This window comes from Lissotriton vulgaris, chromosome 11 (assembly GCF_964263255.1).
Source record: "Lissotriton vulgaris chromosome 11, aLisVul1.2, whole genome shotgun sequence".
NCBI lineage: Eukaryota > Metazoa > Chordata > Amphibia > Caudata > Salamandridae > Lissotriton > Lissotriton vulgaris.
This window is the reverse complement of record NC_141699.1, coordinates 488,178,563-488,204,822: the sequence shown is the minus strand read 5'-3', so window position 1 is coordinate 488,204,822 and position 26,260 is coordinate 488,178,563. Positions and strand designations below refer to the sequence as shown.

The following is a 26,260-nucleotide window of genomic DNA, read 5'->3' as shown; positions in this document are numbered from 1 at the left end:
GCACAAGGCGTGCCGCTGAGTTTTGCAGGACCTGCAGCTTTCTAATGTTTTTTTCAGAAGTGCCCAACAAAAGCACATTCCCGTAATCGATGCGGGAAGTGATCAGAGCTTGTGTCATGGTGCGCCTGGAACTCAATGGGAGTAGGTCCATGGTGCGGCTGAGCGTCTTCATAACTCCAAAACATTTTCCAACTGTTTTTCTAACATGACTGTCATACGAGAGTTTGTTGTCAATCAAGACACCCAAATTCTTGGCCTCCTGACTGGGGGTAGGTATTGGTCCCAGACATGTAGGCCACCAGTCTTTGGTCCAATTGGTGTTGTTTCCCCCTATAATGAGCACCTCTGTTTTTGTTCCGTTTAATTTGAGACAGTGCTCATTCATCCATATGGCCAGCTTGCACATACAGGATTTGAAGTTATCGGCCTCCGAGGAGGGGGATTGGGACAGGGAGATCAGGAGTTGTGTATCGTCGGCGTAGGAGACAAGCTCCACGCCGAACGATTGGACCACCTCTGCCAAAGGTGTCATATACAAATTGAACAGGGTGGGGCTCAGGGCCGAGCCCTGTGGTACCCCCTGTTCTAAGGTTAGGCTGTCCGAGAGACAGGTCCCTCTTTGGACCTGAAAGCTTCTGTTGGTTAAAAAAGCTTTCAGCCATCCTAGAGCCTCTTTTGTGACTCCCGCTCTGTTTAGACACTGTAGCAGTATGGAGTGGGCTACAGTGTCAAACGCGGCACTGAGGTCTAGCATGATCAAGGCCATGGTTTTGCCTAAGTCCGCTCCCTCCCGCAGAGTTTCAGTAGCTCTTAGGAGTGCTGTCTCTGTGGAGAAGCCTGATCTAAAGCCCGATTGTGAGGGATGGAAGGTTTCTTGTGTTTCAAGATGTCTCATAAGTTGGGCATTAGCTACCTTCTCAGCTAATTTGGCGAGGTAAGGGAGAAGAGAAATTGGACGTAGATTCTCCAATATATCCTGGCTCAGGTTAGGTTTTTTCTTAATAGGGAGTACTATAGCTCTTTTCCAGTCCGCGGGGAGAGTAGCTGTAGAGAATGATACTTGCAACATATGTCTGAAATGCGGTTCCAGGGCCGGGAGACTGGCCGTTAGAATTTTAGGAGGGGCGGGATCGCGTGGTGAACCAGACTTAATACTCTTACAGATTTTAGTTAGAGTTTCGGTTGGAGGTACAGAAAAGGTACTTAGATGGATGGGAGTGCTTATATAAGCATCATTCTCTATGAAGTCATTGCCAGATTTTATGTTGCTAGAAAAATTAGCATAGATGTTGGTGATTTTGTCGGAGAAATACTTGGCAATCTTATTGCAAATATCCACTGAATCATTCTGGGGAGTGGGGTTGGACTCAACTATAGAGATCTCCTTATAGATCAGAAAAAGCTCCTTAGAGGAGTTCTCAGCTTCCTGGATCCGCTTATTATAGTAGGAAGCTTTAGATGTACGTACCATTCTGTAGTAATCTTTTTGTGCTGTTTTATATCTGGTTTTTATTTCAGGGCAGAAATTGACACGCCAATCTCTTTCGAGCTTTTTGCACGCTGTTTTCGCGATCTGGAGCTCCTGACTAAACCATGGGGCAGTTTTTCTAGTTCTTGTGGCATTGGTGGTAGTACGAATGGGAGCGGTAGCATCCAGCGCTTTAGTGATATTATCCTGTAAGTGAGCATAGGTTGTCTCACTATCAGATCCTTTTGGGGGGCCAGCATCCTGAATGATGTTAGAAAAGGAGTCAATGGAGAAATTTTTCCATCTTCTACGCTTGAAACGTTGAGAGCTTTGTTTGTACTGCTCAGACCTTTCTAGTTGAATGGATATTGGCACTATGAAGTGATCAGACCAAGGAATTGGCTGAGGAGCAGAGGTTTGAATTCCCTTCCAATTTCCAAATACCGGGTCTAGTAGATGACCATGGTGGTGGGTAGGATCGGTATTTTTTAGCTCTAGTTCTAAGGAGAGTAGCTCTGATTTGATATCCGCCGCCTCTTTATTGAGTGGGTCGTCAAAATGGACGTTAAAGTCACCAAGCACTAGAATGCGGGTTTTTTTGAGCGCAAGATGAGTGATGGCTTCTACCAGAGTAGGAGTGAAATCATACAGTTGTCCAGGGGGTCGGTACACCAGAATACCCGAGAGGGAATGATTGGGACCAGTGGTGATGGTGAAAGTGGCCGCTTCACAGTGGTCAATCATGGTAGAAGAGAGGGTACATTCTAATGGGGTTTTAGTAGCTATCGCAATGCCCCCCCCTCTGCCATCTTTCCTATCCAATCTGGAAAGGACGAAGCCAGGAGGAAGGGTTTGTATGATATCAGGCTCGGAGTGTTCATCCAGCCATGTTTCTGTAAGAAACAGAATTTGGATAGTATCGTCCTCCAGTAGATGAAAAATTTCTAAGCTATGTTTTCGGAGGGATCTGCAATTTAACAGAGCTGACTTTATTGTATTAATATCACTGGCCGGTTTCTGAATGGTGACAGGGGTGACAGGGGAAAAAGTGCAAGAGAAGCAGTTTATTAGCGATAGGACATGCATCGGTTGTTTATCACATAAAGGGATGTTGGAGCGTATATCCAGCAGCTCTTGCCTGCCATACCTTGTGATGGTCGATGTCGGTGAGCCAGGGTTTATGGCCCCGCGCCCCGTCCAGTCGCGGACGGGCGCAGACGGGCTTGACTTTGGCGCGCTTCCGGCGCGCCCGCTGCACGCGTCCGCTGCGCGGTCGCTGGCCTATACACATTTATAGGCCGTAGGGGCCACTAGAACGCTGACCTGTCCGCCCGAGCCCGAGCCCGGAAGTGCTGCTTATCAACAGATTAAGGTTTGGTTTTAAAAACACAGCAAACACAGTAAAAAGCAATTGGTGCTTCTCCCGGCTTTCCGCCTCAGGAGATTCGGTCTTCACGAAGCGCTAGCGATCAGCGCTTATGAAGCTAGAAGGGCGGGAGGGGGCGTGGCCTAAGAGTGGGCGTGGCCAGCAGCCTCGGCGTCGGTGAGGGCGGGAGGAATACCCAGGTAGGTCGAGTGTCAGCGCGAAATATCAACAGATTAAGGTTTGGTTTTAAAAACACAGCAAACACAGTAAAAAGCAATTGGTGCTTCTCCCGGCTTTCCGCCTCAGGAGATTCGGTCTTCACGAAGCGCTAGCGATCAGCGCTTATGAAGCTAGAAGGGCGGGAGGGGGCGTGGTCTAAGAGTGGGCGTGGCCAGCAGCCTCGGCGTCGGTGAGGGCGGGAGGAATACCCAGGTAGGTCGAGTGTCAGCGCGAAATATCAACAGATTAAGGTTTGGTTTTAAAAACACAGCAAACACAGTAAAAAGCAATTGGTGCTTCTCCCGGCTTTCCGCCTCAGGAGATTCGGTCTTCACGAAGCGCTAGCGATCAGCGCTTATGAAGCTAGAAGGGCGGGAGGGGGCGTGGCCTAAGAGTGGGCGTGGCCAGCAGCCTCGGCGTCGGTGAGGGCGGGAGGAATACCCAGGTAGGTCGAGTGTCAGCGCGAAATATCAACAGATTAAGGTTTGGTTTTAAAAACACAGCAAACACAGTAAAAAGCAATTGGTGCTTCTCCCGGCTTTCCGCCTCAGGAGATTCGGTCTTCACGAAGCGCTAGCGATCAGCGCTTATGAAGCTAGAAGGGCGGGAGGGGGCGTGGCCTAAGAGTGGGCGTGGCCAGCAGCCTCGGCGTCGGTGAGGGCGGGAGGAATACCCAGGTAGGTCGAGTGTCAGCGCGAAATATCAACAGATTAAGGTTTGGTTTTAAAAACACAGCAAACACAGTAAAAAGCAATTGGTGCTTCTCCCGGCTTTCCGCCTCAGGAGATTCGGTCTCGATATCAAAAACAACAGAACCTCAGTTTTATGAAATAACTGGAATCTACTCTACAGGATAACTAAGTAAAGAACTTGTTGTACACCTGTCTCTGTGTAAAAAAAGAAATGACGGTCACCTGATGAAGGCCTCAGGCCGAAACGCGTTGTGCTCTATTCTACCGCATTTGCCTTCATAAAATTTTCCATCGACCGAACATATCGTACAGCACCTTTTTTGTATTTAAATGTATATTGTTGTGTGTTTTTGTTCACAATAGGTATTGCATGTTATTTACTGTCACTGGTATGAACTATAATTGTTACTCTATGAACTAAATGAATTTACGTTTTAAAGAAGAAATATAAAATCTTGTTGTTCAAAATGGAAAAAAAGACATAAAAATGAAACAAACAATAAGAAAAATAAAATAATCATATATTTTTCATACATTGCTGTCTAAGCGAATTATTAATGTCAATGTAATGAATATGTAAAATGAGGTTGCAACAAGGGCACTAATATCAATTGGTTTGCTATTTTTCTTCTCAACTCATGTTTGTGTATTCCCTACGATTAGCAAGCCACTAGTTTGTAGGGGTCCCCTCTCTTTCCAAATTCTATCAACTCTTTTGGACATGCCATTTGATGGCCGTCGATTGTTTGGCAACAAAGCGGACAACGAGCTCAATCGCTTATAGGACTACGGCCAGATCCTTGGGCCTCGTACCACCTCGCCCCTTGCAATCCGCTTTTCGCCCCTTTTGTGGCAACGAAAGGGGTGCCCCTCCACATTCCACCCAGAGCCACAGGCCTGCGCAAGCTGTCCAGACTGCGCGGCCAGGGATGGGGGCCCCTGCATCGTGGGTCTGGGGCAGCGGGCAGGCCAGTCCACCAGCGTCCCCCTGCAGCAGCTTCCAAACCTTCTTAGTCCAACTTTTCAGGGCCATCAGTTGCCAGTGGGCGGCAGGATACTCCATCACCACCCCCACTTGCAAAACATCAAGTCAGAGAGGTGGGTTTTGCAGATAGTCCGAAGAGGCTACTCCCTCCCTTTCGAAACTACCCCTCCCTCCATACCACCAACACTTCATCGCATGTCGGAAGATCACTTGGCCCTTCTCCGTCTGGAAGTTGGGGCTCTCTTGGCCAAAGGAGCCATCGAGCAAGTCCCTGTGCCAGAAGTAGGTCGTGGTTGTTATTCCCACTACTTCCTGGTACCCAAGAAGGACAAACGCCTGTGGGGTGGGGTGGGGTCGTGGACCCTATGTCATAAGACTCCTGGTCTCTGGACATGGCTGGAACATCAGGGCATGACCTTGGTGGTTCAACACCTGGCAGGTTCTCTGAACGCCAAGGCGGACAAACTCAGCTGCTGGTGCCTGGTAGATCACAAATGGCGTCTTCACTCAGAGGTGGTGCAAGGTCTCTTTCAGCGGTGGGGAGAGCTTTGATTAGATCTGTTCCCCACCGAAGAGAACGCGCAATGTCACAAATTCTCCTAGTTGGAGTTACCATGGGTGCACTGGCTCTGCAACGCTTTTCGTCACGAGTGGAACTGCGGCCTCCTGTACGTCTTTCCACCTGTACCACTTCTACCCAGAGTGCTGAAGAAGGTCAAGCGCGACCGGGCCCAAGTTATTCTTGTGGCTCCGGACTGGGAACAAAGAGTCTGGTACACAGAGCTCCTGAGCATGGCCATCGATCCTCCACTCAGGCTTCCTCTTCGGGAGGATCTTCTGTCGCAGCAGTAGGGTATGGTTCTTCACCCAAACCTGCCCAGCCTCCACCTCCTTGCGTCGATATTGAGCGGCGACAGTTGACGGCTTTTGACCTTCCACCCAAAGTCTGTAATGTCCTCTTGGCAGCCAGACGTCCCTCCATTAATACGGTATATGCCTGTTGATGGAATAAGTTTTGTCGCATGGTGCACAGCAAAGGCGATGGATTCACTTTCTGCCCCTCTTTCAGAGGTCCTTTTGTACATCCATTCTTTGGCCCAAGAGGGCTCTGTCCCGGGCACTCTTAAAGGCTATCTTGCGGCCATCTCTGCTTTCCTTCGGCTACCAGATCAGCCATCTTTGTTGTAATCCCTATTGTAAATAGATTCTTTAAGGGCATTACTCATCTCTTTCCTCCATCTCCTTTCATAAAGCCCCAGTGGGACTTGAACCTTGTCTTAATTTATCTTAAGTTTGCACCCTTCGAGCCTCTTCACAACTGTCCTGTCAGGCTCCTCACATTGAAGACTGCCTTCCTAGTTGCCATCACCTCTGCTCGCAGGGTGAGTGAGCGTCAAGCAGTTTCTTCTAAGCCCCCTTTCTTCTCTGTGCACCCGGACAAAGTGGTGCTTCGAACGAGACCCTTGTTTCTTCCAAAAGTGGTTACACCTTTTCACACTGGACAAACCATTACTTTGCCCACCTTTTTCCCTCCTCCGGACCCTTCCAAGTAGGAAAGACCCCACCGTCTGGACCCTAAACGTGCGCTGTCCTTCTACCTTGACCGCACAAACGTTTTCCTGGTCGATGATCAATTATTCATTGGCTATGGAGTTGCCAAGAAAGAATGGGCTGTTCAAAAGCGTACCATCTCTAGATGGGTTGTCCTTTATATTAAATTCTGTTATGCTTTGGCAAAAAAGGAACCTCCAGCAGGACTCTGAGCTCAGTCCACTTGAGCTACGGCAGCCACCACTGCTCTTGCACTTGGAGTTCCACTCATTGGCATCTTGTCAGTCATCGGATCAACCTAGAAAACCTATGGGTCTAACATCTGAATCATGTATCAGGAAAGGAGCTATGGTCTCAGATTAGTAAGAGTACTAGCTCAAGGCGTCATCCAGAAGATGGTTAACCCTGTGTTAGCATAGTGAATACCTGTGTTGGATTCCCATCAATATCATGTATGATCAATATTCTCATGTGGTCCTCCGTCCTAGGTCCAGTGTCTCTAGATCATTGAGACAAAGTGGTACCAACAGTGAAATATTCCTCAGCCTATCCCTAGTTGAGTGTACTTTCTCTATTTAAACAGTCCATCTGATGTTCTTCCTTTTACAGGTTAATGGGAATGTTGATTGGTTCTGTGCAAGCAACGCACGAGTAGGCAGGAGTCCAAAGGACATTCTTCCCTGCTCGTCTTCCCTTTTCATACAGAATTAATTCAGGGTGCAGTTGCTTACTTAGCAAAGTAAACTCTGCTGGACTGGGATACTTGATTACTTTTAATATTTACTCTGTTATTGTTGTTTGAATTCAAGACTGTGTTGTTTCTTTTTGCTTTCGTGGAGCTTTTATGCCTAAAGCTGAAAGTACATCAACACCACACACAGCCTGTTAGTTCAAATGGCCCTCATTCAGAGTACTTTTACTATTTAGATTTTCTCTTTGCTAGAAGACCAAGAAATATTTTTGGCTCAGTTACAAGGCATCTTGGTTCAGTGTTTGTTGGAAACTTTTATTATAGAGAAGCATGGTATCTTCGTAATAGTACATGTTTATATTCACCACCATGAAGATTCCAGAAGAATTCACATCTCTGAAGCAGAAGACGCAGAAGAAACACCACCTTTATATTTGTAGATCAATGGGAAGAAAGGATAATGTGTGTGTTATTAAGATCTTGAGTGTTAACTGTAGATCACCTTACAGTGGCCTCAGAACACTTTGAGAAGGGTATAGTTGAGAGGTGAAAGTACAACCTATATAATAGTCGATGGAAAATCAATCTGCTAATAATGCAATGGTGTGTGTTGTTATGTTCTCTCATCTAGTATTGTATGGTATATCTGAAAGAGACTATTCGTTATGGATTCATTACCTTAGAATTACCTCCAGGCATCAGACTGGATCCGGAGAATTTTTCTTCAGCAGTACCCCTGCACGTCAGTAGGTGGCGTTGGTCGACTCCACTTTTGCCGTTGGTATCGTCATCGCCGGAATGACGTTGCAGTATCTACTTGGATGCCGCCCCCGCATGCTGACATCAGTTCTTTTTTTTTTTCCGCGCCAGCCAGCTCAGATCTGGAGAGAGCGGTACCCTTTGGCTTTTTGTGACTAGAGCTTTTTTGACTTTTTGTGGACTTCTTTTTTCGAGTCGTTTGACACCTGGTGCAAGGGATGTCACATTGACGGACCAGCTACAAACCTTGTCACTCCTGTCACAAGTTGATGTCGGTCACGGACCCACAGCTTGTGTGCCTCTGGTGTTTGGCGCTCGACCACAACCCAAAGTCGTGCTCTGACTGCTGGGCCATGAACACTAAGTCTTTGCGGGAGCAGTCCTGAAAGCTTCTCGAGGCCCCCAGTCAGCTCAGCGCCGCTCGAGGTACCAGTCGCGGAGTCGCCACCATCACTCCTCTTCGAAGTCTTTGTGTAAGTCGAAGCACAAAACGAATGCGAAGAAGCACCGCCGCTCTTCGTCTTCTCCCCATCTGTCGGCCGACACGTTGCAGGTTGCGGAAGGTAGTCATCCTGCTCCGCCTACGGAGCCTGTTGGGTCGGCTCTGACCCAGACTTCCTTCCCGGGAGCCGGGGCGACCCCTGCCCAACTTTGTAACTTTTACGAAGCGCTCCACTCCAAACTTCTGGGGTGCTCCGAATCTGCCGGCACGCCACGGGCCCCGCGGACTCATCTGTGGGTTCTAGGCCTTTGATGCCGGTGGTTTAAGCTCTGGCGCTGCAGGGCCCCCAGGGATCCAGACCTGGATCCAGATCGGCGCCGGTTGACCTTATGACACCTCCGGCACCAAATCCATTGGCGACACCTCCGCCCCTTCCGACGCCCGTTGTGTCCCCCAGTCGGCATCGACCTAGACATGGACATGAAACCAGTCCGGCGGTGACCTACTCCGGTACCAGCGGCGACCGTTACTTTTGTTCATCTGTTCTATTCTGGCATTCCTTCTTGCCCTGAGTGGCAGCCAGAGAAGGGTGAGGAGGACTGGGAGGGGTCTATTGACCCTCAAGCAGCCCAGCTGGAAGAGCCGGATTGGAGAGAGGGACTGGGTGAGGCCAGTGATTTGATTTGATTTGATTGGTGGATTTATAGAGCGCACGAATGCCCAAGGGCGTCTTGGCGCTGATGAACTGAGCTGCAGAAGTGCGAGAACCTTGCGGCCCACATTACTCGACTAAGCTGAGAAAAGCCAAGTTTTCAGGTTCTTTCGAAAGGCCAACAGTGAGGGGCTGTTTTTTAATTCAACGGGTAACTTGTTCCAAGTTTTTGCTGTGTTCAGTAGGAAACTTCTGATCCCCCATGCCCCCCCCCGCCCCCTCATCTTAGTTGTTTAAATCTGGGAGTTATGAGAAGCTTAGCACTACTAGATCTTAGTGTCCTGGATGGTTCGTAATGTTTTAGATTTCTCTTTAGGAAGTGAGAGCCTGTTCCATGCAGTGTTTTGTAAGCCAGGCAAGCTGACTTGAACTGGATTCTTTTTCCTACAGGGAGCCAGTGGAGACTTCTCATTTTTTGTTCTACTGGTTCGAACCTTGGAACATTCAGTACCAGCCTGGCTGCAGCGTTCTGCAGCCGCTGGAGTTTTAATAATAGCTGTTTTTGCAACCCTGCATAAAGTTCATTGCCATAATCCAATTTTGAGAGGACCAGCGAGGTGACCAGTGTTTTGCATGTGTCCGGTGGAATGTATGGCAACAGCTTCCTGATTAGTTTTAGCATGTACCATACAGAGGAGGCTAGTTTGCGAAGATCTCGCTAGGTTCTTTGTCGACAAGGTACAGAAAATCTACACCTCCTTCCCTCAGCACTCCCTAGCACTACTAGCAGCCCCTCCTCTTCCCCCAACTACTCAACCTTGACTTGCATCCCGGAAATCTCTGATGATAACCTCATCAAACTATGTAAAAAAGTCAAATCTGGTTCCCCTGCGGACCCCATGCGCCTGGCTCAATTCTTAGAGTCACTCAACTTCTTCCTACCGGCACTTACCGCTATCCTGAACCTCTCCTTCACTTCAGCGTGTGTACCATCTGCCTGGAAGCAAGCGTGGGTTTCGCCCATCATCAAGAAACCCACCCTAGACCCATCAAAACCGGAGAATTTTCGTCCAATCTCCCTGCTCCCATGGTTGTCCAAACTCGCTGAAGCGCATGTCAACAGTACTCTATCCCAGCACATGGTCAAAAACAACATTCTGGACCCATCGCAAAACGGGTTTAGACCAGGCCATAGTACTGAGTCTGCTCTCTTAGCCACCACAGAGCACCTCCGAACGATTTTAGACGCTGGTCAAAGTGCTGCGCTGATTCTTCTGGACCTCAGCGCGGCCTTTGATACGGTATCCCATGACATCCTTCTTAATCGTTTGGAGACTTTTGGAGTATCTGGTCGTGCTTTGGATTGGTTCCGATCATTCCTCGAAAACAGATCCTTTCGAGTCTCTGCCCCTCCCTTCTTATCCAAACCCCACCCCATTGCACAGGGAGTTCCGCAGGGCTCTGCGTTGAGCCCCTCCCTTTTTAATCTCTACGTCCAGCCTTTGGCGGCAGTGGCCAAAGAGTGGGGCTTGACATTAGTATCGTACGCCGACGATACACAGTTGGCCATCGCTCTCTCAGAAGGTCCTTCCAACTCATCCTCTAACTTCAAAAACGGACTCTCTGAGGTCGCCCAATGGATGACAATGAATTGTCTACAACTCAATGCCGGTAAGACAGAGGTGCTACTCCTTGGCAAAAACACCAGCCTCTGGAATGAGCACTGGTGGCCGTCTTCCCTGGGCACCATCTCCCCCCCCCAAAACCCTAGTGAAAAATCTGGGCGTTTGGATGGATGTGTCACTCAACTTTCAGGCCCACACCAAAAAAGTTGCCGGCACCTGTATTGGCCTGCTGAGGAGCCTCAGCCACATATTAGGCTTTTTCGACGCAAAAACTCGCCAACTCATTATCCAAGCCACCATCCTTTCGCGTCTAGACTACGCCAATGTACTCCTTCTTGGCGCCAACAAAAGTGAGATAGCACGACTCCAACGCGTGCAAAACTCTGCGGCTAGAACTCTGGTTGGGCCTCCCCCGCAGATGCTCAGCCAGAGCGACCATCAAAAAACTACACTGGCTACCCGTTGATTCTAGAATCAAATTCAAAACCCTCATTATGTCCTTCAAAATCCTCAAACTCAATACCCCCCCTCTGCTTCGACCACTTCTCACTCCCTACGCGCCGTCACGGAACCTAAGATCCTCTAACCAAAACCTTCTATGCGTCCCACGCATAAAACTCTGCCGCATGGGCGGCCGCTCCTTCAGGTTCCTTGGAGCCAAGCTGTGGAACGATTTGCCGCAACACATTCGCTCCATAGAAAGCCTACCGGCATTCCGGAAAGCAGTGAAAACGCTTCTATTCCCTTTCCCGTAATTTCCCTTCATCCTTGTTTATCCGCTCAGGCTAGGATCTGGGTTCTTAGCGCCGGGACGCCTCATTGCTGGGGCAGCTGTTTGCGCTCTACCAAAACTATAGAATAGTTTGTTTATTTGCACCTTAAAAGTAAGTTTGGAGTCGAATATAACCCCCAGGTTCCTCACGTTGTCCACTGGCGATGGACATCTCCCGAGACTGTCTGGCCACCATTTGCTTGACCAGATGTTAGGTTCAGCCCCAAGAAGCATGACCTCTGATTTGTCGCCATTAGGTTTTAAGCAATTAGCCTGCATCCAATCACTGACCTGGTCCATGCAATGCCTCAATCTTTCCGCAGTCTCAGTAGTGTTGTTGGAAATTGCCACCACTATTTGGATGTCATCAGCGTAGGAAAGTGGGATGAACCCGCCATTTCTAATGATGTTGGCTAAGGGGGCAACTTAAATATAAAAAAGGGAAGGGCTCAGCGAGGAACCCTGGGGTACCCCCCAGGCCAGACTGAAGGACCTTGAGGTGAATTCCCCAAGCTGAACCGAGAAAGATCTTTCTCCCAGAAAGGAGGCCAGCAAAGCAATTGCAGATGTATGTAGGCCTATTTCCTCCAGCCGGGTTAGGAGAATCTCGTGGTTAACAGTGTCGAAGGCCGCCGACAGATCTAACAAAATGAGGGCGGCCTTCCCCTCTGCGTCCAGTATGCTCCTAATTTCCTCTGCTGCCATCACCAAGGCAGTTTCTGTCCCATGTTCCTCTATGAACCCGTATTGGGGAACATCTAAGGCATGGGAGTCTCTGACAAACCCTGCGAGTTGTGAATTCAAACGTTTTTCCAAGATCTTAGCTGGGAATGGGATTCTCGAAATTGGCCTGAAGTTGGCGGGGATGGAAGGGTCTAGGTTAGGCTTCTTAAGGAGTGGCAAAACGGAAGCCGCCTTCCAGGCTTTCGGGAAGCATTTGGACCATATTATGTTGGCGAGGAGCTGCTGGAGTTGGGTACTGAGCAGCTCTGGGAACATGTGCATGACCTGAGGGGGGGGGCATGGGTCTAAAGAGCTCCCAGATTTAGTTGACAGAACTAAATGATTGATCTGTTCAATTGAAGGAACTGAGAATTTGAATTTTGGGGGGCTAGAGACTGTAGGCTTGCCCTGACTAGGCTGGAGATTTCCCCTTACTTGTAGATCATGGTGCGGAGGAGTGAAGGAATCATAGATGAGTCTCACCTTATCGGTAAAAAATAGCCCTAGTACATTACACAGATCTGTGCTACCTTCAGCCTATTTGGCCGCGGGCTCAGTGAGTTTCTTTACAGAGGCAAACAGTTCTTTGCTCGAGTTTTTTGACTCGTTGATTTTTTTTATTAAAAAAGCAGATTTTTCTTCCGCTATCAGCTTCTTGTAGGTGGCTAATGCTTTGCAGTAATGTTCTTTCTCCCTAGCCTCATAATTGGCCCTCCATCTCCTTTCTGCCCGCCTGCAAGTCTGTTTTTGTAGTCTTAATTTCTCAGAGAACCAGGGCTCCGAGAAGTTTTATCTTTTACGGTTTTTAATTTTAATAGGAGCCACCGTGAGAACTGCTAATTTGATCCAATTCTCTACTTGAGTTGTAGCTACATCGCAGTCTTGATCTAAGCCGGATATAGTGGCGCCAAGCTGTGCTTGCAATTCGGCAATATCTACCTTATCCCAGTCCTGGTACAGGTGGTCCCCCCCCCAACCCCCGGCTGGGCCCTGACCGTTTTTGCGTAGTGAACAGTTTGGATGAAATGAACCACTTTGTGATCCGACCAAGGGACCGGCATCACCTCCCAGATACTGATGATAGCATTGGAGGAGAAAATCCCATCCAAAGTGTGACCCGCGGAATGAGTTCCTTGTTGTACTAGTTGAGTCATGCCACAGCTGGTCATGGCCTGATAAGTGCCGTGTTGCTGTCATCCGCTTATTCCAGGTGGATATTAAAATCCCCCATAATCGTGTAATCTGCCCCAGTTAAACTGGACCCCAGATCAGGGCCTAGCAGTTGTGACAAAGGGGCATTAGCCTTTGGAGGCCCATACAGCAAAAGACCATTGAATGTGTAGTTTTTGGTAATACGGATTTTAAATGGCAGGGTTTCACACTCCGGGGAGTTCAATCCCTCCAAACCCCTCACCTGAAATACCTCTTTGCTGATAATGGCCATCCCTCCTCCCCGCTTACCAATTCTGTCAGTGTGAAATATAGAGTACCCCGCCGGCACCGCCAAAGCCAGGTCAATTTCTGAGGATTTATCTGCCCATGTTTCTGTTATTAATAAAAGGTCTAGATCATACCTATCTATCATATTGGCTACTTCCGTGTTATGTTTCACCAGGGACCTAGCATTTATTAGCGCTGCCTTTATCTGTTTACTTGTAGTGAGCCCCTCCTGCTCACCGTGGTGAGCTGCTGTACTACAGAGCGTGTAACAAAGCTGTAGCGAGCAGCTAGTGCAGTGTTTAACTTCTTTCCCGGGATTGAGGGTTGCGCAAGTTGGCTTTGTCCGTAGTACCCTCAATGGTGAACTGCTATATACCTTCCTGTTTGTGCGGGGCATAGTTTGCGCAGTGGTCTGGATACATACCCAGACCTTGGCATGCTTTCTCCCCCTACCTATGGTGGCAGTCAGGACTAACCTCCTGACTGAGGTGCTTCAACCAGCAGCAGCCTCCTCTTCGGAGCCCCTGCTGCTTTTCAAAGAGGCCCTCACAGACATCCTTCTGGACAACTGGTCCAAGCCAAGCACAGGGGCTCCTATGGATAAGATGATTGCCCGATGCCACTGCCCGGCCCCGGACGACCCCACTTTCCTCTCCCAACACTCTACCCCTGAGTGCTGGCTGCGGGACAAATTAATCCACTGCAAACCTCATTCCTATGTGTACCAGTGAAATTGCTCTCCCTTACTTTAAAAGAACTTGTGTTACTATGGCCTTACTGGCTGGGACATCACCCCACTAAAACCCATCAATTGCTCCTCACATAAAACAGTAAGTAGAGTATTAAAGGGATCACTGAACCCCAAGAGTGATCAGTGTCTCTCTATAAATCTTGCACAAAACTGTCTGGTGCTAAAGTTTATCAGGAAAAAACTAAAGAAGCCCAAGATGGAACTCCTTACCTGTCCGGCGTTGTCTCTGGCAATGGCTGAGACAGGGGGAGGCAAAGAGCCAGGCTCAAGCTATCCTTTTAATGGTCACTAGGTGGTCTCTCCACCAATCAGGTTTGCCAGCGGGTGCACAGCGCTGTCATTTGAGTTTATAATTCGATTGATAATGCCCAGCATATCATTTCTGAGAATCATACATATCGAATCCTGGATGTATTTGAGATAGATACTCAGACAGTTACTCAAAACAAGCATCTCTGTTAGGCACCGTTATCGCGTGATCTCGCGATATTTCCGAAACTACAAAATGACGTCATAGCGTCCATTTTTGTAGTCCGTTTACGTAGGTTTCTGGTTTGTCTCCGCAATCTTATACTCCTGTCAAACTGCGATAGTGCCCTGGTTGTTGCACAAATATACAGTGCATCCAAAGAAACTCCGCTATTTGGAAAATGCGCCAAAAACCGGATCACCCTAATCTAGATGGCGTCCTGTAGCGCACCAATCATCGACTCTTAGCACAACCACGCTTAGCTTCCCAGCATCTACAGACGTGTTAGTCTAGGGTCTAGGTTAGGCTTCTTAAGGAGTGGCAAAACGGAAGCCGCCTTCCAGGCTTTCGGGAAGCATTTGGACCATATTATGTTGGCGAGGAGCTGCTGGAGTTGGGTACTGAGCAGCTCTGGAAACATGTGCATGACCTGAGGGGGGGGGGGCATGGGTCTAAAGAGCTCCCAGATTTAGTTGACAGAACTAAATGATTGATCTGTTCAATTGAAGGAACTGAGAATTTGAATTTTGGGGGGCTAGAGACTGTGGGCTTGCCCTGACTAGGCTGGAGATTTCCCCTTACTTGTAGATCATGGTGCGGAGGAGTGAAGGAATCATAGATGAGTCTCACCTTATCGGTAAAAAATAGCCCTAGTACATTACACAGATCTGTGCTACCTTCAACCTATTTGGCCGCGGGCTCAGTGAGTTTCTTTACAGAGGCAAACAGTTCTTTGCTCGAGTTTTTTGACTCGTTGATTTTTTTTATTAAAAAAGCAGATTTTTCTTCCGCTATCAGCTTCTTGTAGGTGGCTAATGCTTTGCAGTAATGTTCTTTCTCCCTAGCCTCATAATTGGCCCTCCATCTCCTTTCTGCCCGCCTGCAAGTCTGTTTTTGTAGTCTTAATTTCTCAGAGAACCAGGGCTCCGAGAAGTTTTATCTTTTACGGTTTTTAATTTTAATAGGAGCCACCGTGAGAACTGCTAATTTGATCCAATTCTCTACTTGAGTTGTAGCTACATCGCAGTCTTGATCTAAGCCGGATATAGTGGCGCCAAGCTGTGCTTGCAATTCGGCAATATCTACCTTATCCCAGTCCTGGTACAGGTGGTACCCCCCCCCCCCCCCCCCCCCCAACCCCCGGCTGGGCCCTGACCGTTTTTGCGTAGTCAACAGTTTGGATGAAATGAACCACTTTGTGATCCGACCAAGGGACCGGCATCACCTCCCAGATACTGATGTTAGCATTGGAGGAGAAAATCCCGTCCAAAGTGTGACCCGCGGAATGAGTTCCTTGTTGTACTAGTTGGGTCATGCCACAGCTGGTCATGGCCTCTGTGATAAGTGCCGTGTTGCTGTCATCCGCTTATTCCAGGTGGATATTAAAATCCCCCAGAATCGTGTAATCTGCCCCAGTTAAACTGGACCCCAGATCAGGGCCTAGCAGTTGTGACAAAGGGGCATTAGCCTTTGGAGGCCTATACAGCAAAAGACCTAATCTAGATGGCGTCCTGTAGCGCACCAATCATCGACTCTTAGCACAACCACGCTTAGCTTCCCAGCATCTACAGACGTGTTAGTCCAAACCAAAGTATGCTGAATGTCCCAAAAGTTAAAAGGTAAAAGGACCAAGAACACTGTGTTCTCGCGAGAAGAGATAGAACTACAGAATGACGTCATCGTTGTCTTTCCTGTAGTTCTAACTCTCAATGCAATGTGGCATAATCCGGGCTGCCAGTGAGGTAAGGGGCTTGAAGTGCTACAGGCCCAGAGCCCATTCTAACGAATATACTTAGGGGGGAAGATCACTTGTACCTCTGTTCAATTAGTCCTTCGTGTAGGTTCATAAGGGCTGTGAAATCACTGGGGACAGTAAACGGCATAAAAGGAGCCCAGTGTATCTTCACCTCCCCAGGTGTCCCTCAGATGGATGCAGGTGTGTCATCACCTCTCCATTTTATATCTCAAAGGTGGTGTATCACCCTCCAGTGACGTCCATTGTATGGCACAAGAGACCATAAATACTAGGCGTAGTGCATTCCCTGCTCAGAAAACCAAGCGTTAGAGTGCTGGTCCGGCTTATGTGCAGTGCCGGTAGTATATCCAAGTCTATGTGTCGATGTTGTTATAGAAAGTTTAGACAGATCACAGGTACCACTCAAGTTCATTTCAGGCTCAGCCAGGGGATGTCGTCATTCAACCCCTGTACATCTGTACGCAGTTTGAACACCCATTTTTGCTCCTTCCGAAACAAAAAACCTGTCACGTCTGTGATGTGTGCTGGTATAAAGGGTTTTTCGAGTACAGTCCATGTGAAGTCTGTTTCTCCATGGTTCTTCTCCAAAAAATGTCGTGTCAGCTTAGATATGTTCTTCTTACACCGGAAGGTGCTTTTGTGTTCTAACATGCATGTCTTTACTTTCCTAGTCGTCATCCCAATGTACTTTTCATTGCAAGAGCATGTGATCAGATAGATTAAATTCTCACTATTACAATTTGAAAATTGACGCAATTCCCATGGTCTGGTGGTGCCGATGTCTAGACTGGTGACACTGTAAGTCAAAGCACACATTGAGCAAGTCCCACACGGATGGTGCCCTTTGATTGCAGGTAGGTCCCATAGGGTCCCTAGTTGTCTCTTGGCTTGTTCTCGAGGACGAGTGTGTACTAAACTATCTCTCAAACTGCTGGCTCTCTTGAACGCAAAAAGGGGATATTCAATCTTCTCTTTTCCGCTGTTGAGTATCCGCCAATGTCGTCTTATAATTTTCTGTACGCTATTAGACTTAGTGTTGAAGGTACTGACCAGAGTTAATCGATCTTGCAAGGGTTCTCTCGTAGAGGCTTCAAGCAATGCTTCTCTATTGTTGTTCGCCGCCCGTTTCCAAGATCGCTTTATCAGCTTCTTGGGGTAATGTCTGTGTATTAGTTGCTGTGATAAAGCACTAGCATGGGTATTGAAGGTATCTGTGGTGGAACAGTTGCGTCTGAGACGTAAGAACTGGCCCACAGGCAAGTTGTCTCGCAAGGATTTCGGATGTTGGCTTTAGTATAGAAGAAGTGAGTTCCTTGCCATGGGCTTATGGAAGAGTTCCGTTTCTAAACCCGTTTGTGTGGTATAAATGGAGAGGTCCAGGAAAGCGATTCTGTCCTTGCTGGTCTCAATGGTGAACCGTAGGAAGTCATTTTGTGCATTCAGCCACTGATGGAATTGAAGCACCGTGTCGGTGTTGCCTCGCCAGATTAGTAAAACAGTCTGATCTGAATGATTTCCTTTCATAGACCACATACACCAGAGTTTGCTCACCGAATTGTCCCTTCAAAGACCGCTGGAACTCGTCACCAAAGGCTCTTTGGAGATCTTGGAATCCTAGTACATTTCACCCATTTCGGCACATTATGATTTAAAAGAAGGCATTGCGGTTGCTGACCACTTTAACAAGGAGCCTGGCTCGGTCTATTCACACAAACAATTCCAAATTAGTAAAAATAGATGTTGATTTGTTTCCTCATATGTCCAACCTCTTGGTAGATGCACCCATCTTCCCTTCCATCTTCAGATGTGCATCACTACTGACGTTTACAGCATTGTGCATGACCTTTAAATCCCTACTGATCGACTGTACAACTTGAACATGTTGATACTGAGGATCGTCTTGTTGGTGCTCTGCCTCACATGAGGCAAATAGTTTGGATTTTCTCTGAAGTACCAGTGCAGAATGGCCTGCATTCATATCGTTTTTTTTCTAGTGGAAAAGCATACCTTCAAACTCTAGTACTTCTCAGCAGATTATTTGTACTGTCATTCAGTGCTCAAGTGACTCGGTTCAGCAAATTTTCATATACCCAGTGCAAGTTTTGGTTCATTTATTCCAACTTTTCGGAGATGGGGCCAGCCCACAAGGGTGCTGTATCTCCTGCAGCCTGGGCATGCCAGGAGTCTGAAAGAAGGGAGGGCCAGGGGCTACAACTGCTTCGGCGATGGCCTTCTAGCCCTGAAGAAAGGAGAATATTATATTTCCTGCTATAGCCGCCAAAAGCTGCGTTTATTAGAAATGCATATTGTTCTTTGGCCTTGTAATTGGTAATCAATTGAATTATTATTATTATTATTATTATTATTATTATTATTATTATTATTATTATTATCATTATTATTTTCTTAATAAATGTAACTTTCCTTCATGTCTGATGATACAGTATAGCTTTTTTAAATCACTTATCCATTTCCATATACAGTGATACCTACTACTATTGTCTGATCTACATGCATGGCTTGAAGCCTTTAGTCCTATACATGTTTCAGGCAGTATCCATGCTCAGTCCGCAAACCGTGGAATCTTCCACTGCAAGGAATATGGAAAATGAAAAACTTGGAGGCCTTTATTTATGCTAATTCCCGGGAGGCTTTTCTAGGTGTTAGTTGCACAGTGCATTTCAATGCCAAGAGTGGAGTTTTCCATTGGCCAATTGCAGTTTATGAAGTTCCTTATAAAAAAGTACATATGCTCAGTTTCGTTTTTTTACACTATTCCTCCTTCTGAATACTCGATATTAAGTTTTGAGGTTCAAAGATGTTCACCACACTTTTTTCGAATCTTGCTTGCCTTTCCATATGATAAGGAGGTGAACTGTTTTTTTTTAAGTGAAGAAATTTACTGAAGTGCAATTTTTGAGTGTTTATATTCTATCATTAATTTGGAAGTCAAAATATGAATGTTTATTTTTCTAAAATTAAACTGCCCCTCTTTAGAATAATCTCTATTTAGCAGTAGGCCCCACCAGCCACTATCTTCATTCTGCAAAAAGCTGAAAATTAATTTCTTTGTTTCATAAGTTCATATTTTCTCTCCGCATCTTAGTACCCATGCACTTCACAAAAAATACTGATCAATCAATTGTATTGGTATTACACATCCTTAATCCACTACCTTTAGAATTAATTCAATGCACACTCCCTGTTACTACCTTCTCCCTCACGACTAGTCTCTCCATTGCATTACAACCCTCCGTCTCCCACAAAACAGAGCACAAACTATTATTCACCGTTCAAATAGACCTTCTTGACTGCTGTATTCTCCTCCTTTTGGGTCAGATACTAATAATTTGGCCCCTTGAACCAATTGACAACAGGTATATGTATAATACTATGCCTTAACCGACCTCGCTCACTCACACCCCTTCCTGCCACTTGTATCGCAAAGAGCCACCTATGTCTTCCTCCATAGGTCAATGCTGCGTTGTCTCCTCTTAATTTCAGACTATATCGTATGTCTCTTAAACCTCTTATTCCTGTATTTTACTCTCCAATTCCTTACCAGGCATAGGAGGCTTCCAATTATTTGGCATACTATCTATGTCCTGATGATCCGCATATTCCCATGCTGGATCGAAATGCTGTTGACACTTTGAAACACCGTATACACTCAAAACCTTGTGAATACTTGACTGTAAAGGTGTATAATGAGATTTGTTGCCTTTTTTTCATTGCTTATTTCCCCAGTACAACAAACCGAAAGGTTTGCCTAAGCCCCCTGTTTGTCTTTTTTCCCCCCTGCTTTGTATTATTTTCTATGTGTTAAGTAGGGCACAGGCTTGTGTCCCACTGTTTGTATTACTTTTTTAAATTTATCTCCAATTCCTTTAACCCCTCTCCTGCTGATGACGGAACCGCTCCGTCATCAGCTACGGTTAGGCTGTGCTGATGACGGAGCGGTTCCGTCATGGCCCGGCCGCCGCGCCTGCGCGGCGCTGATTTAGCGCCTGCGCGCCGCGTTCTATTAGGCGGGCGGGGCCATGACGGAACCGCTCCGTCACGAGGACAGCTCAACCGCGGCTGGTGACGGAGCGGTTCTGTCACCAGCATGCGGCCACCGCGCGGCCGCACTGCCCCGTTAGCGCTGAGGCGGAATAGCCGCCGCAGCGAAAGGGTTAAAGTAAATATCCGAACTCTGTCCGGCTGGACATGTCCATTTAATATAGTAACGACTGAGTCTATATTTATTGCTCTAATAATCTTCCCTTCTCCAGGGACCACTGTTGTTTAAAAGAATTAACTCCCAATGTCCCTGTTCAACTTCTTTGGGTTCCCTTGTTGCGTTAAAATATGTCTGCGCCAGGGGCAAAGGTTTTCAAAATGACCTCCCAGTGTTTAGATTTTTTTCACAGATGATGATAGCTGGGCTGTAGAGTTTACAGAACTGGTACAGGTATGACAGTTGTAGAAAAGTGGGAAGATAGTTTCCAACACTTGTTTAAAATCTTCGCTAGGAAACAGAGTCTCATTTGATAGCCAAACACACGATTTGTCATTAGGCAACATGCAATTTTTAGGTATTCTCTACTCCCACCAGAAGTTAAGTGTCACATAATCAACATACCCTTTGATGGCGAGCATCTCTTGGTTCAAATAAAAGGATGACACACTGGGAAGAATAACAAGCATTGGCAAAGCCAATGGGTCTGGGTTTGGCCACCAGCCTTCTGGCAATTCATATTTTGATTTGTCATGGTTTTTGCAACATTTTCTTGTTTTAGAATATCCAGTCAGTCTGGCTTTGGCTTCAAGCTGAGAAATAAAGAAGGCCGGCAGGCAGGGAAAAGGGAAAGAGAAAAAAAGGACAGTGAAAGAAAGAGGGCAAGATAGCAAGAATGAAGGAAAGACGGAATGAAAAAGTAAGAGAAAGAAGGGAGGAATAAAAAAGGAAAGAGAAAAAGGGAAGAAGGCAAGAATAAAAAAAAGGCTGGAAAGAAAGAATGAAAAAGAAGGTAAAGAACGAAATATGAATGAAAGAAGGAATAGAAGAAATAGAAATGAAAAAGAGCGAAAGAAAGACAAAGGTAAAAAGAGGATAACGCAATACAGAACCATTAAAATAGACACAATCTATTATGTAGAAGTAGTCAGAAAAGCAAAACACGCCAAAAGTAATTTACAACAAGCAGGAGATGGGATCTGATAACGATGGAATGTTTATCAGAAGTGCCCTGCAATCACATCAGGTTCTAAACACAAAAACAACACTAAAGTAATCCTAAATAACAACAAAAACATTAGCAATAAATGGAACTAGGCTGTCTACTGCCCCATGCTGTATGCTGTAGTGAGTGGAAGCAAAGTGTGAATGGCCCAACAAAAGATCAAAGGATGAAGAGAGGTGGCTGGCTGTACGTATATTGCACATATTTCAGTGGAATTGAAAGGTCTTGGCTAATGCCAAAGCTAAAAATAGATCAAGAGGCTCCTATCTAAATATGATCTTTGCATCAGAGGGGGTCTTTTGAAGATCTACTTCCACAAGCCAAAGACCTTAAGGGTTGACCATAACAATATCTACTGGGTTATAAATAACATAAATCCCATTATGGACATCAATCAAGTAAATCTTTGCTACAACACTGCCTTGTTGTGGCAGGGGTAGAAAATGAGGCTGACATCCAAGAGGCTGTCACTACTGCCAAGTGACAGAGGATTCAGTCCTTTTAATCTTAGTACACCAATTTGCCAATGATTGAAGTGCCTTGCACAACAGTGGGATAACCTCATCAGAGACCGATTATTCTGAGCATAACAGAGCAGGATTATTACATAACATTTCACCCCCAAAAAACCACTAAATAAATTCCCGTGGATAAGTGTGTGAAACAGCAACACAAATAGGTGACCGGATTCAAGCTAGCCTGGCAGAGGAGGGGGTGATACCCCGTAACCGGTCCCAGGATGCATCTTTTCCAGTCCATGGAGGGCCTGGCCTGGCAGTTGGAGCTGGACTGTTCCCATGGGAAGCAAGGTCAAGATTGAATTGCATATAGCTAGGTCCAAACTGGAATTTCGTGTCAAGCTAAAAACAATGGATTTAGGCCAAGATCTGTGACCGGGGATGAATGTTTGACAACATTTGGAATTCCCTCCATCTTCTTTTTGTTTTGCAAACAGGGCCCACTACCGTAATTAGTAGAGGACGTTCAGTTGCTTCTTCAAAAGGGAGGCATAAGGAAAGGGCTTCTGTAAGAAAAAAAAAATCAAGAGGCAGAATGACAGAACCCTCTATATTGGACTTAAAACCACTGAACATGTATATGTAAAGACTATGGGCCAGATGTAGGTAAATACTATTTACCAATTCTTAAATACTCAATTTTACTGATTCGGTATTTAAGAATAGGTAAATAGTATGTAGGTAATTTTTTGGTAAATTTGACCGAATCTGTAAAATTCGGTATTTACTGATTCGTATTTACCGAATCGGTAATTTCCATTCATTCCTATGGGCCTGAGGCCTATAGGAATGAATGGGAATTACCGAATCGGTAAATGAGGAACACATACAAGGGTGGCAGGGTGTCACATTGACACCCTGTTGCACCCCTGAATAGTGCTTGTGTGCACACGTGGCACACATACATGCCCTAAGGGTATGTCTGCCTCATCGCAGTGTTGTAAAAGCCAAAAAATTGCTTTTTCAAAGGTTTTCTTTATTTACCACCAACTACAATAACGAATCCTTAACTGAGGAATGCACTCACTTGAGTGCCCTCTATATTACGGATTCGGTAATTTACTGATTCGGTATGTTAAGAAATTGGTAATTTACCGATTCCTTAAGTTAGCAATTCGGTAAAATACCGAATCCTACAAAAATGCCACCTACATTCCAAATGCCAAATACCGGTCGGTAATGGCTGAAATTCGGTCATTTCGGCCGTTACGGACCGGTATTGGGCGACCTACATCTTGCCCTATATAATTAGAAAATACATTACAGGACATTATTCGTATGTTGGAGGGCAGAAATCTCATAAGGACTATGGACTTCAAAAGATGCTAATTTTCACATACCAACTAATCCGCAACATTAGAAGCATATCGTGTGGCAACTGATGGGAGGAAAGCTTTCACAAAATCTAACCACTGGCAGTCGCTCGGGGTAGCATTCAAATGCTTGAAGTGTTTTCAAGGCTTCCTCCCATAATTTTTGTGTGAGTTTTGCAATAAAAAAAATGTATGTCATGGAATGCTCCCTGGAGCAATTGCCACCGGTTAGACTGTTTGCAAGCATTCCTCCCATCACTTTTTGTGTGTTTAATGTTTGATACTCATTAAACCTGCAGATATCTTACTGCATCCCACCCCCTCATTCTGTGGAGTGGACACCTGACCATTACAGTCCGCTTCTACGTTAGTACTTTTACTCACTGTCACTTGCAGTTTGTTTGAGTGCTCTACATCTGAGGGTGTGGAAAGAGGAAGTTTATTAAATGAACGTCAGCGCACAGGGGTGTGACTTATAAGCTGCTCTGCTCCGTCACTTCCGTGGCAGTAGAGAGTCACAGAGGAGCGCAGCAGCACTGCTGAAAAATTCTATGGGTCCAGTCTAGTGCTGGAGTAAAAGTGAGGAATCTGTAGTTAAAGTATCTACCAGAAGAGCTTATCCACCAGAAAGAGTGTTACCAAAGGTAAGTAACTTGTTCTTTACTACTACAAAATGAATGGTTGTCATCCAGAGTCACAGAGCTCAAATAAAGTGTGTATGCCCTTTTGATGGAATAGTAAGGTTTATAGTTTAAGGCATTGACTGTACCTATGTATTGAAGAAGCTGAAACACAAAAATCAGGATTCTGGTACATATCAAAACAGTGCTCATATAAGGATACTTTCTCCTCTCCTACTCACCATTCCATGCAGGATGGGTCGCTTATTTCTAGTGTCAGACAAGATGACATTTGTCAGGCCTTATTATTAAATTAACTCGAATGTCTCTTCAACTGAAGTTTTTAGCAGTATTTTTTAACAAACGTTTTGTCTTCTAAGTAGACAAACAAAACTTTTAATAAGCAGAGTTTTTACAGTGAATGCTTAGGACAATCAACAAATGTTTAATTTAGATTTTTATATCTAAATTTTGGAGGAAAAGCGTACGAACTGCCCGAATCTATTTTTGCATGTTGAGTCGCTCATTTTGGGCACACCAAATCGGAACAGGGTTGTTTAAGACATTGAACGGAGTATGTTTATGAAATAAAAGGTACAGAATACATTTGTTCTCATAACAATTGTTGGTTTCATGGAGGAATTGGTAACATCATGAAACATTTTGTATGGTTAATAAATGTATTCGTGGTCACTGATCAAAGTTGAGTTTTCAAATGTAAATATCAGTAAATGTAGTATCTGCTTACCACTGCTGAGATCACTTACTAATAACAAACACAAAGGACAAGGTTGGCTAGTGGAATATACAAAAAAAGGCTTCAGGTAAAACCATGGATGTTCTTGTGGTTGAGCAGTATTTTTATTACCCACATTCTCCTGTTTCTCTTCGCAGATTGCAAGATGCCTCTGTAACACACCTGCTTACTTTTGTAACAAAATTTAATTTGATTATTTTTTGCAGAATCAAGACCTATAAGTGGCAGATCCAAAAACAATGAATGGTTGGCAGTTAACCACAAGAAGGTCGCCTACCTATATAGCATCATTCCTTTATGTCTGCTGCGGAAATTCATGGTGCCATGTACTACACAATCCACTTTTCTAAATCTGTACTCCAGCCAGGGGAGTAAATCTACGTTGCCAGCATCCATTTTATTTATTTTTCTTATCAAAGATCGTGAAACTGTAGCTAATCATGTAGTTGGTATAGTACGTTATGTGATCTTTGTGATTGAAAGGACTCGTGGTGCATTTCACAATGTCTAAAATAAGCATAAAATCCAGTCCAGTGGCAAGTACTTTCTGCGCTGCCCAGCCGCATGTTTCTTTCCATTGCCATGGGTGTTTTTCAAATCATACATGCCACAAACAGCAGAAAGTCAAGAATTTGGCATTAAACGCTTTCAGGCGCTTTATTTTTCTAAGAATCAAACAATGCCTTTGAACTATGAGAGTCTTATTTGTGTCTGCCAGGCATCTGATGGTCTGTAGTTGAAGCAGAATTTTGATCTGGCAGGACGACTTTAAATTATGGCACATTGCATTTTCTTGTGATGTATCTTTTTACCAGAAATGTGTTAATGAAAATTAAGTTTTCCGTTTTTTTGTCTGCACATTATAACTGTATCTATTGAAGAATATTTCCAGTCTGCATGCCTTTTTTGAAATCATTTACTGTTTTGAAACTTTTATATTTCGAAATTATAATTTGCAGAATTGCCAGGATGTTACTGTTCCAATTAAGCACTAAAAGCACATCGAAATGGATGCTGAGCTGTTAGATTTTAATACCCCAGTCTATCCTACCCCTGTATGTAAGATATGTGACTGTAATGCGCTGTTCGCTTTTCTTTTTGGTTTTATTATAAATAAATATAATTTATAGGAAACTGAAATATGATTTTAGAGCTGTCTTTTTAAACTTAATTCCTGGATCTGTAGATTTATTGCTTTAAACTTTATTTTGTTACAATTTTCTGGTGGCTCCAAACATAACGCTGTATCATAGCACTCACGTAGCAATTTTTGCTGCAGGGGAAGGTACTTCTTGCTGCAAGCCCAGATTGAGTTATAGGAAATTTTAGTTTACAGATGAACCTGAAGCATATTTGGGATTACTGGGCACTTCCGAACAAACCTGCATTTTTGCATATGCTTTATATTGATTTTACCTGTCTCTATATAATAGTTTCACATTTTAACAGAACTAAGAATTGCTTTT

General features: G+C 45.4%; 1 protein-coding gene across 2 annotated transcripts in view; it reads left to right on the top strand.

Annotated features, from left to right (window-relative positions):
• The window catches only part of GOLGA7 (golgin A7), a 136,671-nt gene extending 110,737 nt beyond the window's left edge, over nucleotides 1-25,934 (top strand). For both annotated transcript variants that reach the window (XM_086943559.1, XM_086943560.1), the window contains exon 6: nucleotides 25,001-25,934. The gene's annotated coding sequence lies outside the window, so the exon portion shown is untranslated. The remainder of the gene's footprint in view (nucleotides 1-25,000) is intronic.
• Nucleotides 25,935-26,260: the final 326 nt, after the last annotated feature.